The following is an 18,986-nucleotide window of genomic DNA, read 5'->3' as shown; positions in this document are numbered from 1 at the left end:
AAAGTTGCTCTTTGAGGTCAGCGGTCAGGGTGTCATTAAGAAAGCTCATCAAGAGAGAGCGACTGGCCTTGCTCAAAGGGTCACAGGATGAAGAAAAGGGTGGGTGATGGTATAGCAACTCAGCTAGCACCCCTGCCCCTCAAGACCTCATGTCTGGTTTTCATTTGTCGACTTCTCCTCTGTTTTTAGAATAACAGATGTGTTTTAGCTGGGAACACTGTTCGCACATGTCATCACGAACATGAATTTTGTGAGCTGGGTTGTTGTTCGAACATAGATTCTGGCAGCATGAGCGTCATTGGGGTAATATATGAGTGACGCTCCTTTTCCCGCAGTCTCGCTTGTACGCGCCCGATCCTCGCACCTCCTTATTCTCTACAGCGGTGATTGCGTGAATCATTACCGGGATAGGCACACCCTGCAATTTACAGATGATCCAGTTATCATGCGCCTGTTACAAGATCACAAGGCAGAGTAATGTGCCTGTTGGTTGAGGGCCTTGTTCGGTTGGTGCAGAGATGCATTTCTGGACCTTTTTGTTTCAAAACACAAGCCAGGACAGGTGACCTCAGAAAGAGTCTCCTACCTATAATAATAATAATAATAATGCAGAATCTGTGGAATGTATGAAGAAACCATCGACCATATTGTCCCAGGCTGCTCAGAACTGACAAAGACTGAGTACACGTACAGGCACAGCAAGGCAGCAGCATACCTGCACTGGAGGTTCTGCAGGAGTTACAAGATCAAGACGACGGAGAAGTGGTACGAACATCAGCCAAAAACGGCCACTGAGAACAATGATGTCACCATCCTCTGGGACATGCCCATCCACACTGACAGAGAGATAAAAGCCAACAAGCCCAACAATGTTATCAAGGACAGGAAGGAAAAAAGGTGCATGCTGCTCATCGACATGGCAACACCATCTGAAAAAAAAACACCTCAGTGAAAGTCACAGAGAAGCTGACCAAGTACAAAGACCTGGAGGTTGAAATCAGCAGGATGTGGGGTATGAAGACCGAAACAACACCAGTGGTCATCGGAGCTCTAGGACTCATGAAGAAGGGAATGGAAAAGTTCACCAACCGTATCCCAGGCAACATCAACATCCGTGCAGTCCAGAAGATCGCCCTACTCGGAACAGCCCACATGTTACGACGAGTACTGTCAATCAAGCGACATCTACCCTATAGTGCCTCGGGTCCATAGTTTGGACCCGACTACAGAATGTAAAACAGGAAACATGAAAGAAATCATAATCATCATCATCATCATTACATTTATATAGCCGTTTAACCTGTCTGGAATGCTCCAAAATGACAGAATAAGTCAGCAAACTGAGGAGAGCCTCACTGAATCTGAAGGAATCAATTGTCACCTATATGTCTACTGAAATTATCAAAATAAGATTCAATTTGTCTTAAATCTGGCAGCAAAGAGGGGCCAACGTGGGTAGTGTACTGCAAGAAAGCTTGATTTTTAATAAATACAAATGAAAAAAAAAACTGCTGGTTTTCTATTCTGCGAGGTATTTTGTAACGCTCACCCATTGTGCCACTTCTAAAACCAGCAGACCAGAAACCCAGCATCACTGGGGGCTGCAAGCAGCAGTTGCGGGAACTGTCATAGACCATCCAGTTTTTTCTTTTTTTTAAATTTCCTTTGGGTTGCAGGGTTAGGCAACTAAAAGCTAAATCAAATACACTGAGTATTGTGCTTCTTCCGTGTGCTATAAATCTGTTTAACTGAAATTAATTACCTCCCCAGCCGATGCACCCAGTTCCAAGGTCATTTTCTGCACCTCGCCCCGTTTCCATGATAGGTCTTATTTTAACGTTGTATCTTTTGTTGTTGTGACTGTGTTTTGTGTTTGTATGCTGTGCTGCCACAAAGATTCCCACTTTGGCGCAAATCATGTCTTGAAAGTGAATTTAAAAAATGGGCAGATTAGACCAAAGTGGTGGTTGGATAGGGCTGCAGTAGATAGGAACTGTGTTGTTGATCTCAAGGGTTTATGATGAGACTGACTGTGGCGAGAAAAAATTGGTGCACGTCTCCAGACTGGGTCATGTCAGGCCTCCTGTCTGCTTTATGTTTGCAGCTCTAATAGCACCAAGGTGACTTGTGCTGTATGCGATTATGGAGAATGCGGCTCTATGATAAGATAAGAGCACAGAGCTACTGCCCCAAAGCCCCAAACAAAGAAAGACAAGGACTCAGGTCCTATCTGGACTAGCCTGGTGAGAAATCCCTGAGGCATCAGTCCAATCATGGGACTAAGTCGTATTCCCTATGCCTGTCATGTTTACAGATTACATCAGATTTAGCATTTTAACATTAGCCAATCAAGAGTCAAAGTTTGGTTGGAGTGCTAGCGTTAGAATCGATTTAATGCTGGCCTTATCAGAAATAATTTGTCATTTCATCTCATGTACTACATACACAAAAGAAACAAAATTCTGTTTCCCCCAGCCCACAGCAGTGCAACACAAAAGACAAAAACACATATCCAAAACCTCCAAAAACAGCACCACCAAAAACATACAAAAAAATACAAAAACAGAGAGAACAAAAAAAAAATACACACACAAACAGCCAACACCCAGTGCAAAACAGTCGAAAAACTCCACCGCCCAGAGAATGAACACCAGCCAGGATGGCTGTCGGAACTGCCGGTCTGCATGGGCTAGCAGTTAGCTTACCTTAGCCTGCCCCGCTTCCCCATCCTGTCAGACCACCCTCAGTGTTTCCTCTTCGGGCGCAGCTCCAGGCAGGGCCATGGTCCTTGGGCCCATCGGACGTAGCAGACCAGGCTTCCTCAGCCGATCCAACACCAGCTCCAGCCAGACACCTTCGACACACCTCCCCCCGCACGCCACACGATGACACAAACACAGACACAGGCCGTGAGCTAGCAGTTAGCTTAGCCTGCCCCGCTTCCGCTCACCCTGTGTTTCCTCTTTGGGCGCAGCTCTGGGCAGGGTTGTGGTCCCTGGGCCCACAGGACACAGCAGACCAAGCTCTGTCAGCTGATCCAGTGCCAGCTCTCCCACCCAAGCGAAATCGACGATCAAAGTAAAAATAAAAACTTCACACAATGACTGAAACTTAGACATGGACAAAGACACTGCATAATCGGTACTGGATGAGGCCGCAGCAAACGTGAGTTCACGCCGCTGTCTTCCCACACTGGTAGCGGTGTTATAAGCTTACGATAATGTCAACATGTGCACCATTGTATGCACAGTAAGGGAATTGAAACTGATAATATTACACTGTCTAATATAGTCTGCAATCTAACATGGTTAATGTTGAGTGAAACATAAATGTTACAGTACTATTGCTCACCAATGAAATATAGATGAGCAGCAACATGACCATAAATCTTAAGCTGCAGAGACGGCAGCAGTTTTGGCACCATATTGGTTTAATCCACAAGGATTGGGACATACAATTCACCTATTGTGTCTCCTCCTACAGTGAGGTGAAGGGACGAAAAGTAGTCTCACTTTTAAAACCAGATCTAATTTCTGCTCACATCAAGCCAAATCCAAAACATTGCTGACTTTAGCACAAAAAAAATCGGTTGTAATTGTGGTGTCTGCAAAGGATGGACACGATAAGCTGGGTTCTTTGCATGTACGAACAGGGCTGCCCATGGGGGGGGGGGGGGTTCTGGAACCCAACCGCTAGAGGGACCCATGGAGGCCAGCAATAATCATATTCATCCCAAATATAGGCAATGATCATGGCAATGCTTGCCATTGAGTGTGAACTGGCTAAACAGATGGACTTTAAAGACATTATAAAGGACTTTGTGTCCAGTAAGACAAGGAAGATGGCTGTGTAAGAGGCAAAGATGAAGCCATAATGTAAGAAATTGCATTTTCTACTAATAAATGTGTGGTGTAAGTGTAGCAGATCTTATTGACCTCGTGTATTCAAGTGTGTCAAAGTTCTATTGTGGTGTGTGTGTGTGTGTGTGTGTGCGCGCGCGCGCCTCTGCCTATGTAGCCCTGTTACGAAGTCTCCCTCAGTTTATGTGTTTAGTAGGGGAGAGAGAAAGAGAGAGAGAGCACGCGCATGCATTGATATGAGTAAAGTAGATTTTTTTTGGGGGGGGGGCATTCACTGGACCTTTTCAGGGGCCCAGCCATTTCTGTGGGGGGGCCTGTGTAAGAAAGGACAGCAAATTTCCCACCATGTGCTAAAACAGTCATCATTCCAATCTGGATATATTCTGTGGGTGCTTACAGCCACTGGTGATAATTAACATCACCACAAGAGTTTTACAGAACCACCAAGATCATTAGCGGTTGCATATATTAACGTGGCAATTGGTTATGAGGGTTTCGACACCGAAAACCGGGGGTTAAAAACTTCTTGACCAGTGGCAGAGTAAAATTTCTGCAGCCAATGTTAACTGTCTCCTGAGGCTGAGTCTGTTTGAAATAATTTGTGGAACTACAGGGGGTTGTCAATCTGAACTCAATAACACTGTGGTTTAAATGGGGGGGGGGGTGAAGCGAAACTTTGCTTTCTTAGTCATTTCCATATTTATTTCGCCTCAACTTCTGCTGTTACTGTTGCAATTTATACCTTGTGGAACTGCCCTTGCTTCAAACGACTGGTTTAAGAAAATGCAAACTGTGCTGATAAAGTAGATATTCTATCATATCATAATAACAAGTTGTAAATTATTCACAAATCATTGAGATCAACCGAAATTATCTGGTTGGGATATTTCAGTCGAATTTTTTTTTTTTTTAGAAAATTTTGCTATGGCATTTCCCTACTGTACCTAAATTAATGACTCTGATGATACAAGTGCATAATGAAATCTTAAACTATTAGTGGAGCTTGATTATTACATCTACATCTCCTACAGCTACTTCTGTTACCACTACCACTGCTACCAGTTACTGCCTTTCTTTGCACTTTTTTGGGGGGGGGGGGGCGGGCACTTACACAAGATCATTTGAGCTATTTTTGGCAGACAAAATCATTTATCCTCTCATTGTGACAAGGTGGGCTTTCTTTAGGTTGAACCCATTTCCCCTCTCTCTCTTTCTATTATGCACTGTTCATTTGCTTGTGCAGTGATGCCTTAGTGAGTGGAGTTGAATCAACTATTGGAGGGTGAAGATTTGCTTCAGCTTTCATTTGGAAATTCATTTAGGTGATCGGGGTGATGGTTAAGAGCATAAATGAATAAAAACAGAGTGCCAGCAAGATGTAGTCATGAGGCCTAGGTCCCCTGGTAAATGTGTAAGATTTTCAATCAATTAATCAATCAGACTTTATTTGTATAGCACTTTTCATACAAACAAAAGTGCTTCACACAATAAAACAATAAAATGTCCCCCCCTCACAAAAAAACAAAAACGAAACAAAAATCAAGTCAGGTAAAAAAACAAGTACACACAAATTCTATAAAAGTACAGACAAGTTTAAAACTGAGTAAAATTGCCATAAAAACTGATTAATTTTCTAGATTATAATATTCCAGTTTAACCCAGCCATTAAGGATGCACAAGCCAGTGCATTCTTAGTGCCGGTCCCAAGCCCAGATAAATGGAGAGGGTTTCGTTAGCAAGGGCATTCAACGTAAAATCTTTGACAAATCAAGTATGCAGATCATAAATCAGATTTCCATACTGGAACGGTCGAGGCCCAGGTTACCAACAACCGCCACCGGTACCATTGGCCATCAGCATGCCGATGGAAACTATGCTACTTTTGGTTGAAGGAGAAGGCATGTCCATAGGCAGCGGGAGAGGAGGAAGGGTAGGAGTTCAGAGGTGAGAGTCAGAACTTTGGGAGGGGGCTGGCTGATATGATGGAGAGAGGGAAGGTAAATATGCTGTCTGTACAAGAGACCAGGTGGAAGCGGTGTAATGCCAGGAGCATCGGAGGTGGGTTCAAACTCGTCTACCATGGTGTGGATGGAGGAGAAATGGGGTAGGAGTAATTCTGAAGGAAGAGTATGTCAAGAGTGCATTGGAGGTGAAGAGAGTGTCAGACAGAGTGATGAGTATGAAGCTGGAAATCGAAGGTGTCATGGTGAACGTTATCAGGGCATATGCCCCACAAGTTGGGTGTGAGACAGAAGAGAAAGAAGAATTCTGGAGTAAGGTGGATGAAATGATGGAGAGGGTACCAAAGGAGGAGAGAGGTGATTGGAACGGACTTCAATGGGCATGTTGGTGAAGGGAACAGAGATGATGAGGAGGTGATGGGCAGGTATGGTGCCAAGGAGAGGAATGTGGAGGGAAAGATGGTGGTGGATTTTGCAAAAAGGATGGCAATGGCTGTGGTGAATACATATTTCAAGAAGAAGGAGGAACACAAGGTGACGTATAAGAGTGGAGGAAAGTGCACACAGGTGGACTATATGTTATGCAGGAGGCGTGAGTTGAAAGGGACTGGAGACTAAATGGTGGTGACAGGGGAGGATGTAGCTAGGCAGCATTGGATGGTGGTCTGTAGGATGACTTTGATGATCAAGAAGAGGAAGAGAGTGAAGTCAGAGCCAAGGATCAAATGGTAGAAGTTTCAAGAAGAATTACTGTTGTGTGGGGTTCAAGGAGGAGTTAAGACAGGTTAGGCAACCACTGCAGAAATAGTGAAGGAGACAGCTAGGAAGGTACTTGGTGTATCATCTGGACAGGAGGAAAGACAAGGAGACTTGGAGTGCAGGAAAGTATACAGAGGAAGACATTGGAAAAGAAGAAGTGGGATAGTCAGAGAGATGAAGTAGACAGGAGTACAAGGAGATGCGGCGTAAAGTGAGGAGAGAGGTGGCAAAGGAAAAGGCATTTGGCGAATTTTATGAGAGGTCGGACACTAAGGAAAGAGAAATGGATTTGTACCCATTGGCTAGACGGAGGGACCGAGCTGGGAAGGATTTGCAGCAGGTTAGGGCGATGAACAATAGAGATGGAAATTTGCTGACAAGTGAGGAGAGTGTGTTGAGAAGGTGGAAGGAGTACTTTGAGGAGCCGATGAATGAAGAAAGTGAGAGAGAGAAGGTTGGATGATGTGGGGATACTGAATCAGGAAGTGCGGTGGATTAGCAAGGAGGAAGTGAGGGCAGCTCTGAAGAGGATGAAGAGCGGAAAGTTGGTTGGTCCAGATGCCATACCTGTGGAGGCATGGAGATGTTTAGGGGAGATGGCAGTGGAGTTTTTATCTAGATAGTTTAACACAATCTTGGAAAGAGAGAGGATGCCTGAGGAGTGGAGAAGAAGCATACTGGTACCGATTTTCAAGAATAAGGTTGATGTGCAGAGCTGTAGTAACTACAGAGGTATAAAGTTGATCAGCCACAGTATGAAGATATGGGAAAGAGTAATGGAAGCTAGGTTAAGAGGAGAGGTGATGATTAGCGAGCAGCAGTATGGTTTCATGCCATGAAAGAGCACTACGGATGCGATGTTTGCTTTGAGAATGTTGATAGAGAAGTATAGAGAAGGCCAGAAGGAGTTACATTGTGTCTTTGTAGATTTAGAGAAAGCATATGACAGGGTGCCGAGAGAGGAGGTGTGGTATTGTATGAGGAAGTCGGGAGTGGTAGAGAAGTATGTAGGAGTGGTGCAGGATATGTATGAGGGAAGTGTGACAGTGGTGAGGTGTGTGGTTAGAATGACAGATGGGTTCAAGTTGGAGGTGGGATTACATCAAGGATCAGCTCTGAGCCCTTTCTTGTTTGCAACGGTGATGGACAGGTTGACGGATGAGATCAGGCAGGAGTCTCCGTGGACTATGATGTTTGCAGATGACATTGTGATCTGTAGCGAGAGTAGGTTGCAGGTTGAGGAGAGCCTGGAGAGGTGGAGGTATGCGCTAGAGAGAAGAGGAGTGAAAGTGAGTAGGAGCAAGACGGAATACATATGCATGAATGAGAGGGAGGACATTGGAATGGTGAGGATGCAAGGAGTAGAGATGACGAAGGCGTATGAGTTTAAATACTTGGGGGTCAACTGTTCAAAGTAACGAGGAGCGTAGAAGAGAGGTGAAGAGGAGAGTGCAGGCAGGGTGGAGTGGGTGGAAAAGAGTGTCAGGAGTTATTTGTGCAACAGAAGGGTACCAGCAAGAGTTAAAGAGAAGGTTTACAAGATGGTTGTAAGACCAGCTATGTTATATGGTTTGGAGATGGTGGCACTGACGAAAAGACAGGAGGCGGAGCTGGAGGTGGCAGAGTTGAAGATGTTGAGATTTTTGTTGGGAGTGATGAAGAAGGACAGGAATAGGAATGGGTATATTAGAGGGACAACTCAGGTTGGATGGTTTGGAGACAAAGCAAGAGTGGCAAGATTGAGATGGTTTGGACATGTGTGGAGGAGAGATGCTGGGTATATTGGGAGAAGGATGCTGAATATGGAGCTCCCAGGGAAGAGGAAAAGAGGAAGGCCAAAGAGGAGGTTTATAGATGTGGTGAGGGAGGACATGCAAGTGGCTGGCGTTACAGAGGAAGATGCAGAGGACAGGAAGAGATGGAAACAGATGATCCGCCGTGGCAACCTCTAACAGGAACAGCTGAAAATAGTAGTAGATTCACAGATGTTTTAGCAACTCTGGGCCCGATGGTTGAAGGCAACTTATTGAGCATTGGCATGTGAAATGGTGATTGATACGCGTTTCTTACGAACAGTAATAAATGCATTCATAAGAATCTACTTATTGGCTTCTTTGTATAGCATTGTTGTTGTTTTTACTTTTGAGGGAAAGCAAACCAAATAGCAATTCTATTATTTTAGGCTTATGATGCAAACTGCATTGACAATGTCAAATTAAACATAATGTAATTGCCCTCAAAAATCAAAGTTTAACTTGTCCATATTTATAAAGACAGGAAGTACATTTAAGTTTGCTAACTGCCCACCCTCCAGTGTTTGATGAGCCCCACATGTCCCCTAACTGGATTAAGTGGGTACAGCAAATGACTTGATAACTATAGACAGAAGTTTGAGATTTCCGTATATCATAAAATGAAAAAGAAAGTGTGAGTACTTGAAAATGTCAATAAAATCAATGTTTAAAGAAGTAAACATGATAAATTTACAATGACAAAACTAATACGATACCGACTCTCTACTACTGAGCATTGGCACTGAGAATATTGGGAGGTTTAAAAAAGAATTGATTGATATAGTCTGACGAAAAATGGAGTAGATGCTGGAAGCCAGTGGTATCAAGTAATGAGTAACAGCTATGCTGATGCATTCAGCTATGAGAGATAAAATGGTACAGTTCACAGAGAAAATGATCCAGTTCTACATGGCCACCATTTAGCAGTTTGTAAAATGTTGAGAGAGATTTTATCTATGCTGTGTGTGTGTGTGTATACCAGGTTTTATATCCTAATGGGAACCAAATGTCCCCATTAGGGTAGAAAAACCTGAAACCACCTACCTTATGGGGACATTTTATAGGTCCCCATGAGGAAAATGGTATATTTTAGGGTTAGGACTTGGTTTTAGGGTTAAAGTTAGAATTGGGGTTAGGGTAAGGGTTAAGGTTAGGCATGTAGTTATGATGGTTAAGGTTAGGGTTAAGGGCTAGGGAATGAATGTAGTCAATGAGGGGTCCCCGCAAGTATAGGTTGATAGGGTGTGTGTGTGTGTGTGTGTGTGTGTGTGTGTGTGTGTGTGTGTGTGTGTGTGTGTGTGTGTGTGTGTGTTTGTGCATAAGTGTGGATGGTAGGGAAAAATCTGTATTTGTGCCTGGCTGATCTCATTTTTATTCAGTATTGCTTTCCAAAAGGGAGGGTTTATGAATCTGTGGCAACTCAGACTTGTTGTGGTCCTGGACCCTGCCTGCTTGTAGTGATCTCATCTGAATGGACAATACAACTGTGGTAGGAGTTAGGACTTAACTCACTGGTGGCAGTGTAGATGATCATCAGTGAGACTTTATTTGCCACCTCTGACATGACATTATAGTACATATTTATTTTATGTTGTGGTCACACACCTAACCATGCCAAAACACATTTGGTGCTTCAATGATTCAGAACAACACTGGAAAGTGTGATAATGACCCTTAGAGGTAAAGGGCTGATTTTCTTCATGAAGCGTACCATGGGAAAAAGAAAGGGTCTTTTTTATGTCTTTCCTCTTGTACAGCAATCAAACACATGAACGCAAATTTACAACCCTGACTAATAAGATTTTGTTTATGCAATGCAGTGGGCGAATACGTTCTGCATTCATCCCCCTCTTGTTTACACAAACAATTTTGAATAACACCACTTCAAGCTTGACAACAGAATGCCTAAGAATTATATGTAACAAGTCAAAACAACTTACAATTCCATGTGAGTGCATCCATTTTTTATTTTATTTTATTTTATTTTTTAGCAGCGGTGGTGCACCTATCCCTGACAGTGTAGTTGCAAGACTCCGCACATTAAGATGGACGAAAAAAATTGATTATTGGGATATTGACTTTATTTTCCAAAGGGATGTGCAGTGCAAAGTTCACTTTTGTAGGAATGGATGTTATAATCCCAGGTTTGATATGCACATACCTGAGAATTCTGTGTTTGTAGTCAGGACGATGGTGATGACATCTTCTGGGCTGGGTTGTCAAGTGGGCACCCTCCTTCCTTGGTGTTTCATTGATGAGCCTACTACACCTCCAGAGAGTTCAACGATGAAACCTGGCATGCCAGGTTCACCCCATCATTGCTGTCTTGTCATGGTGTTACTATATAGAACCCAGATACAGTCCCGCCTCTTCATCTAATGCCACTTGCTTGATCTTTCAGCTGCTCCAGTGACGGCTTTGATGGCTTAGTGATGGGTCTGTCCACATCCTCCCAATTACTTCAGCAGCCAGATTTTTTTGACATGGCCACGAAACCCCTGCAGCCGATCTCCACTGGTGGCACCCTTGCTTTCCAGCTGTGTCATTCTACATCTGTGGTGGGCTCTGTGTACCTTAAGCTCTTGCGCTCATAGGCCTCGTCCATGGCACCCTCTCAGGGCACCATCAGCTTGATGATGTAGACAAGGTGTAGTGAAGCGGACCAAAGTACAAGGTCTGGTCTGAGGTTTGTGATGGCAGTCTCAGCTGGGACGCAGAGCCATTGGTCCAGGTCAGCGATCATCTTCCAGTCCCTGGCTGCACCTAGCCGTCCGGTCTCTGGGGCCAAAGTGCAGGCACTGGGATGCCTCTCTCCTTCTTCCCAGACAAATGCTGTAGTTGGTGGAGAACAATATTAAAGAGGAGGCAGGTGGGCCACCTGCTGTCCAGCATGGCTGACAGACTCTTCCACACTAGGTTGTGCCACCAGGTGTAATAGCCTTGTGTGCAACTTGTCTTGCAGCCAACCAAGATGTGCTTTAGGCTTGCTGGTGTTGGGTGAGGGGGGTATGTAGGGTCTTCACTGTACTACTGGTTGAGGTTCTTGGGTGATGGCAGAATGTTGTGTGTGGCACGAATGAGGAAGCTCGCTCTGAAGGCTTTCATATCCCACAGCTCCTTCCAGGATACTGTCCTCCTCTCGACTCCCTCCCATCTCATCCACTGCCCTTGCCTTGATTGAGAGACTGCTTTTGTGCATCTCACCACCTGATCCTACCTCCGCACCTCTTCAAGGACAAACCCTCTATGCTGGGATGGAGTGGCCTTGCACTAGGATGGCTTGCTCTCTACAAGGATGAGCTGTCCTCTCCCTTGTTGCACTTGACCAACAATGTCCTCGTGGTTGACTGATGATTTTGCCAGCTAAGCTGCTTCACACAGTGTCCAGTTCCTTCCAGTCGACAGGGTGGATGTTATTTGGGCTATTACTGGATCATGGGATCTGTCCATCATCTCCAGCCTCTTTTTTGTGCATTTGTACTCCTCTGGAAGACTGGACACAGGCAGCTCCAGGATCCCATTTCCATAGAGACTGATGTTGGTAAGGCACCTAGGAATGTTATACACATTTAACACATTAATGCATTTTGGGTTGAATTTGGAAAGTTTTTACTGTAGACACAAAAAATAAAGATACAAAGTTATTATTACGGCTACAGCAGAGCTCGTTTCACATCGTGATATACAGCAATGGAATACTTACGAGCGCAAGACGCAATTTCCTGCTCAGCAAAATAAACTTAAGCTTACAATTATGATACTTTCTTGAAATGAAATATAGTGTAAGTCAAGTCAATTTTATTTGTATAGCCCAATATCACAAATTACAAATTTGCCTTGAGGGGCTTTACAGCAACACAACACAATAAACAAAATATAAATTATATATCATTCCACATTGAGCTATACAGCTTTAAAAAGTATAAACAACACACAGACAAACACAAACCGATCAATCCCCAACCGAGTCGCATATTTATAATCCTACAGACACGTACAAGCAGTTACTATTAGCTTAACAAGCTAGCTAGCAAGTCACAGAAATTTGAATCAGTTCATCTGGACACAATGTTAATTGGGAGAAACGTTTCATCACTCATCTAAGTAACTTCTTCACTCTCAACTGACTGCAGGTATCCCCACCCTTATAAACAGCGATCGGTTTCATATGCAAATTACTGTGACCATTAACTAGAGTTTCAATGGCTACATGTACTGTTCACAGAGGATTGGGGAATAGTTGAAATCACAACATTGTAAGATGGCAACAGATGTACTCCTAACCCCCCCCCCCACCTTGGTTCAGGGATGGTTGTTCCCTCTTAACATAGATGGCCTCTTTGACTCCCCGTTCAAACCAGCATTCCTCCCTATCCTTGAAAGAGTGGCCACTGGCCGGTAGCTGGGTGTACACCACGGAGTCCTGGCCTGACACATTAGCTCTTCTGTGTTTGCAAATATTCCCCAAACCTCTGTGAATAGTACACGTGGTATTTTTAATTGTATTTAATGGTCACAGTAGTTTGCGTATGAAACTGATCATTGTTTTCGGTCGTTATGCCCCTGTGTTTTTTATAAGGGTGGGGATACCTGCAGTCAGTTGAGACTGAAGAAGTCACTAAGATGAGTGATGAAACATTTCTCTCAATGAACTTTGTGTCCAGATGAACTGAACTTTCTGTGATTTCCTTACCTGGGTTATTGAGCATGCATAAAGACACTAGGTAGCAAATGCTATAACACCATTACACACCGAGAATGTACAGCCAACTTCTGCAGACAGTGAGTTTTGTCCTGCTGCTGAATTTCATCTGACTGATTCGACTCGCTGCTAAAGAGGTAGTGGTCGATGCGAAGTCCCTGTACCTGCACCTTCAAGCACTTTTTCTTGCCCTGGTGTATCTTCAGGCCTGCGGTAGATGTAGCCTTTGCCCAGCCACAGATGCAGCTCTGGAGCTTGCTTCCTGCTGCTGGTCAGGTGTTTTGCTGATCATCATGGTTGTAGTTCATCTGTTCCTAGCTCAGTTGCCAGGTAGTCTGCAGATGAGTCATCTTCCGCCCCGGCTGTTCCTGACTCTGGGGGTCTTGTTTTCCTTGTGGGTTTTCATAGCTATTGGTGGGTGGAAGTCATACACTCTTGGTGCTGAATTCCTCCACCATGGGCAGCTAACCCATGGCAATCCCAGTGGGGTCTGTTTCCTCCTGTCAGCTGTCTTTCCAGGCTGTCACAAGGTCATTCCCTAGTTGTCAGCTGCTCTTTCACGACAGTCACTGGGTAGGTCCAGATGATCAATTTACTTTTGTAGGACTGGATGATGTTATAATCCCATGTCTGATATGCACATACCTGAGAATTACATGTATAAAGTGGGGACGATGATGAGGGCATCTTCTGGGTTCTCAAGTGGGCAGAGGTGATAATAAAATTGACTTTATTGTACAGACAGTAGAATATCAAAATGCTACAGAATGGCTGATATTACTCCCCCTTATGTACATAGCCAGCATGCATATCTGATAAACATGTTTTCTTTTGCCAGCAATACCCACCAATTACGTGGTGCTTCGCCAGTATACTGCAGAACACAAGTGATGGCCAGCTGATATTCTGAACTCAAAATGCATTGGATATGATATTAAATGACTGACGTCCCTCTGGGGCCTCTCTGAAGCCAGTGCAACTTCAGAATGAATGCCAACTACATTTGATGATGATAGCCAGTGTTGTCATTGGCAACATTTTAATAGTAGTTGTCACTAAGTCTGACACTTATTGCAGATGTCAGTTATGATAATTTATTAAACATACCCCGAGGCATGCATTTATGACTCTTTCTCTCCTTAACATGTGCACACATTTTTCACTTTGCAAGAGCACACACACACACACACATAGTTGAACACATTCGCACACTACCATCAAACCAACCATCAATACCTCCCTCATGGGTTCTGGTCTCTTTGACTCAAACATATGATATAGCTTATGCATCAAACAAAATGTCAATAGCTGGCCAAGTCAATTTGACTTGTTTCACATCAGACGGTATGTTACTGTCTCATACACATCAATTGCCAGAGCTTTTCATGACTCTCCTCAGGTTCCCCAGTTAATTATTGATCCAGGCTGTGTTAAGAGCTGTGAATAATTAACATGCCAGTGTTGTGGCTGTCAGGCTCTTAGCTCTCACATGTGTCAACACAAGAGCAAAAACCAATGTGTCAAATAATTATTTACAATTCACGATGTATTCAATTATGTAGTGTTGTTATCAAACTCATTGTCCCCTGTCCAGATTCTGCTGCACCGGGAAGGAAACAGATGCATAATGCAATGTTGCGCCACATTAAAATCTGATAAAAAATGAAAGGATATATTTCCCTTTTTACAGCATTTGATTGGCTGAGAAGGAGATACTCAAATTCTAGGCAAGTCTATTGGCTCGCGGTGCTGTTCTTGGCCAAGCAAGAGACGCAAACTTGTGAACACACAGCGTCTAAGGACTAACTCGGTCTTGTGCCCAGCTGATATATTCACCATGGAAAGAAGAGGTGGAGGGAACACATGGCTCATGGCAATTTGGCAGTGTCAGGCCTCCTAGTCGTTGGCAGCACATATGTCTGACTGAGGGGAACGGGAACGAGGCACAAGGTACATTGCTCCACCTACCACCAACTCCAGACACTGACATCTGGACTGCCCATCAATTGCAATTATTAATTTGATGTTTTCCATTCCCAGGGGCACAGCACAACATCTTGCCCACAGTCAGTATGGACCTAATCAAATTACCGGGGCATAAGTAAAGGTTGGCTCTGAGCCCACTGCTCCTCCTGACTGAAGTTTTAATTTTGCCATGCTGGCTTTGGTGGAGGAAAAAAATAAGGCTATATTTGAATTGATGACTCCCGACAGCCCTCCAAGAGGGTGTGATTTTTGCTTGTGCAGCGTAACAGATGCATGCGTTGTTTTTCGGCACAGTGACCATCGCTTCAGGAAAACGTTCTACAAGTGAGTAAGGCTTAGCAGGAAAACTGCTCGTCTCTTCAACCTTGTAATGTTGAGCAAAAATAAAAAAATCCCCAACTCTATTTTCCCCTTGTTTGCTTTTGTTGTTGTTGTTTTTTTTTCCTGTCCTTTTCTCATTTGCATTGCCATGTTTTCATTTATATGGACTATCGACACAGTGAGAATAATAATTAGAAATAAAAATGGAATAAAGAGAGAAGACGAAAACAAGAAGCCAGAATTAATATTGGGGAAATGGACCTTTTGAAGCAGAATTGTGAAGTGCTGTACAGAGCCCTAACTAATAATAAATGCCATTAGATAAGCAATGATTGCTCAAATGTCTGAAATGTCAGACACAAATTAAAAGCAGAATTCCAGATGAGAGTGCAAAATGCAAAAATAAATAGGACAAACACACAAGTACAGAAACAAAGCTTTTAAAATGTGTTTTGGGGATGATTTCAGTGACAGGCACATTTCAAACCCCTTCTGGCCTGGATAGCTTTCGGCTTAGGTCGATACTTCAGGGTGGGCCCTGAAGCAATTGTCTAACCGAAATGTGTGATGGCAGAGGAATATCATTGCGATGTCAGAAACTCATTACCCGTTATTCAACTGGAATTAAAACTCCAAAACTGACACTGACCCTATCAGTGAACAGCAGAAAATTGAGTTTTTCAGGTTGTAGATAGACTCACATGAGCTGTCCAGTATCTGAAGTTGGGAGCTGATCACTGAATAGGTCAGTAGAAGTACTAGTATATTTGAAAACTGTTCACGGGACATCACATGAATTCTCTCATGTTGGCCTTGTTCTACAAGATTAAGTCCAATCAATATTAATTAATGCCAGTCAATGCTGTGTAATCTTTTTCATTCTCAATGAAGTGAGCCTAAACTAATGAAGTTAATGAAGTGGATTGTTTGCAGTGTTAATGCCCCAGATGCTGGTACTCTGGGAAGTGGCAAACAGTATATTAAAAAAGACTTTTGGTTTTATGTCACATTGGTCATTTGCTGAAAAAAATAGGAAATTGATGTAGCACTGTACCATGGGTATACCCTTGTGTCTAGAGATTACGCCTTTGCTGGAATTTATGGTTTATATCCACATTTTCTCATGAAGAGAAAAACATCTATAAACATAAACACACACACACACATATCATATATATATGTATGTATGTATGTATACATACACATCAGAATCCGCTTATTGACCAAGTGTGCCTATGCACACAAGGAATTTGACTTCAGTACACAGCAGCTTTCTAGCACTTGCAGACATCACTCACCACAAAAAAAGAAGAAAAAAAAGAAAATTAACAACAAACAAAAAAGGGGGAAAAAAACCCAGAAGCAATAAATGGAACAACAGGACATTGGAGGCAAGCATATATTCACAACAGTTCTGTCGCTACTATATAGAGTTTTTGTTGTGGTTGAATAATCAACAGCTTATGCCCATTACATTATACTATATTGTTTATACACTATATTGCCCATACACTATACCATATACCATACCACGACTCCACATGCCCATGTACAATGCTGTACAATGCTATATACTCCTACTATATTATACTATATTATCTTATGTACCAGAAGTATGCACTATATATTCACCTACCATCCACCTCACAGCTACATACTATATTACATACCTATGTTACAACCACAACAATAACAGCAATAACTGTAACCAGTATACAGCAGTTGTATATGTATTTCTCTTGGACGTGCCGTCCATATAAGCAAGGTAAGCAGTGCTTACCCAATGAAAAAATAAAAAATAACTGTGAAATATTAAAATAAAAGTGCTAATATAAACCGTTTGTTTGTCTTCACTAAAAGAATCGTCATCTTTGGTTCCAGTGCAGCAGCAGTCATTAATTTTGTCTTAGCTTTTTGGCGCCACCTGCAGGTGTAATCTCTCTCTCTCTCTCTCTCTCCTCTCTCTCTCTCTCATCTCTCTCTCTCTCTCTCTCTCTCTCTCTTCTCTCTCTCTCTCTCTCTCTCTCTCTCTCTCTCTCTCTCTTCTCTCTCTCTCTCTCTCTCTCTCTCTCTCTCTCTCTCTCCTCTCTCTCTCTCTCTCTCTCTCTCTCTCTCTCTCTCTCCTCTCTCTCATCTCTCTCTCTCTCTCTCTCTCCAGTGTCGATTCGAATGCATTAGAAGAATGCGTTATCCACCACAGGCGTTGGAACTTGTTCCCTCAGCTCACTACTAATATGCCCCAGGTAAGCATGCTTACAAACCAATCAGTAGCTCTTTCGTTATCAACGCCGTCACATCCACCTTCACGCAACGTACCTGTATGCTAGCTCCTAGCTAACCACCGTCGACTAATTTTAACGTTACAGTGAAAATGGACAGTAGTACTGTAAACATCAGCGACCTTCGGGGGGTTTCGCAAATTGGATTTCACGGGAAAAACTGAGTTACTTTCTAAAGACCGCCCGAAACCAGCGTTGAAAGACCTTCACACTAAAAAGGGGAAGGATCGTGAGGGGATTCCAACGAGCCTGGTACGAACGTAAGAAATGGCTATGTGGCTGTGCAGCGACTAGCCACCTCTTTCGCTACTCCTGTACGTTGTTTTCAACGGGTGATTATAGTGTGTGGACTACAATTGTATTTACAATTGTACATATACATTGCACAGACATTTGTATTGTGCATCTGTTTTAAAGAGGTAGTGCACATCGTAAATATGTAGGTGAGACATCTTGACCAGAAGGGGCTGTTTACAAAGTATCAATTTATATAACAAGTGTCCATTATTGCACCATGCTGTTAAGTGTTCATGAGAGAGATGGCCTGTGGGGGAAAAAAAACAAACAAAAACTGTTGCTATATCTGGTGGTTTTGGTGCACATTGCTCTGCAGCACTTGCCAGAGGCTACGGCATCAAACAGACTGTGACTTGGGTGTGGGGGGGTCTGAGCTGATTCTGCCCCACTTGTTTCTGGGCTCTAGAGGTGTATAAGGGTGGGCAGGGAAATGCCAATGGTTTATCTTGTCCTTACTGTTTGCTGCAGTCTGTTCTTATCCTGTTTTATTGCTGCTCTGAACCAGACCGTGATGGATGTGCACAGGGCAGATTCAATGACTGTGGTGTAGAACTGACTCAACAACTCCTGTGGCAGACCAAATTTCCTCAATTGCTGCAGAAAGAACATCCTCTGCTGGGCCTTTTTGAGAATGGAGTCGATTTTTGTCCCCCACTTCAGGTCTTTGGAAATGGTAGTTCCGAGAAACTTGAAGGTCTCCACGGTTGACACAGGGCTGTTGGATATTGTGAGGGAGAGCATTGCTGATGGATGTCTGCTAAAGTCCACTGTCATCTCTACAGTCTTGAGCATGTTCATCTCCAAGTTGTTCTGACTACACCAGAATACCAGCTGTTCAACCTCCCACTGATATGCAGACTCATCGCCATCCTGGATGAGTTCAATGATGTAGTGTTTTCTGTAAACTTGAGTAGTTTAACAGCTGGGTGCTTGGAGGTGCAGTTATTGGTGTAGAGGGAGAAGAGCAGGGGGGAGAGGACACATCCCTGGGGGCACCAGTGCTGACTGTCTGTATATCAAAGTGACTT

This window comes from Lampris incognitus, chromosome 9, assembly GCF_029633865.1.
Source record: "Lampris incognitus isolate fLamInc1 chromosome 9, fLamInc1.hap2, whole genome shotgun sequence".
Lineage (NCBI taxonomy): Eukaryota > Metazoa > Chordata > Actinopteri > Lampriformes > Lampridae > Lampris > Lampris incognitus.
The sequence above is the reverse complement of the archived record's forward strand: the minus strand, read 5'-3'. Positions refer to the sequence as shown.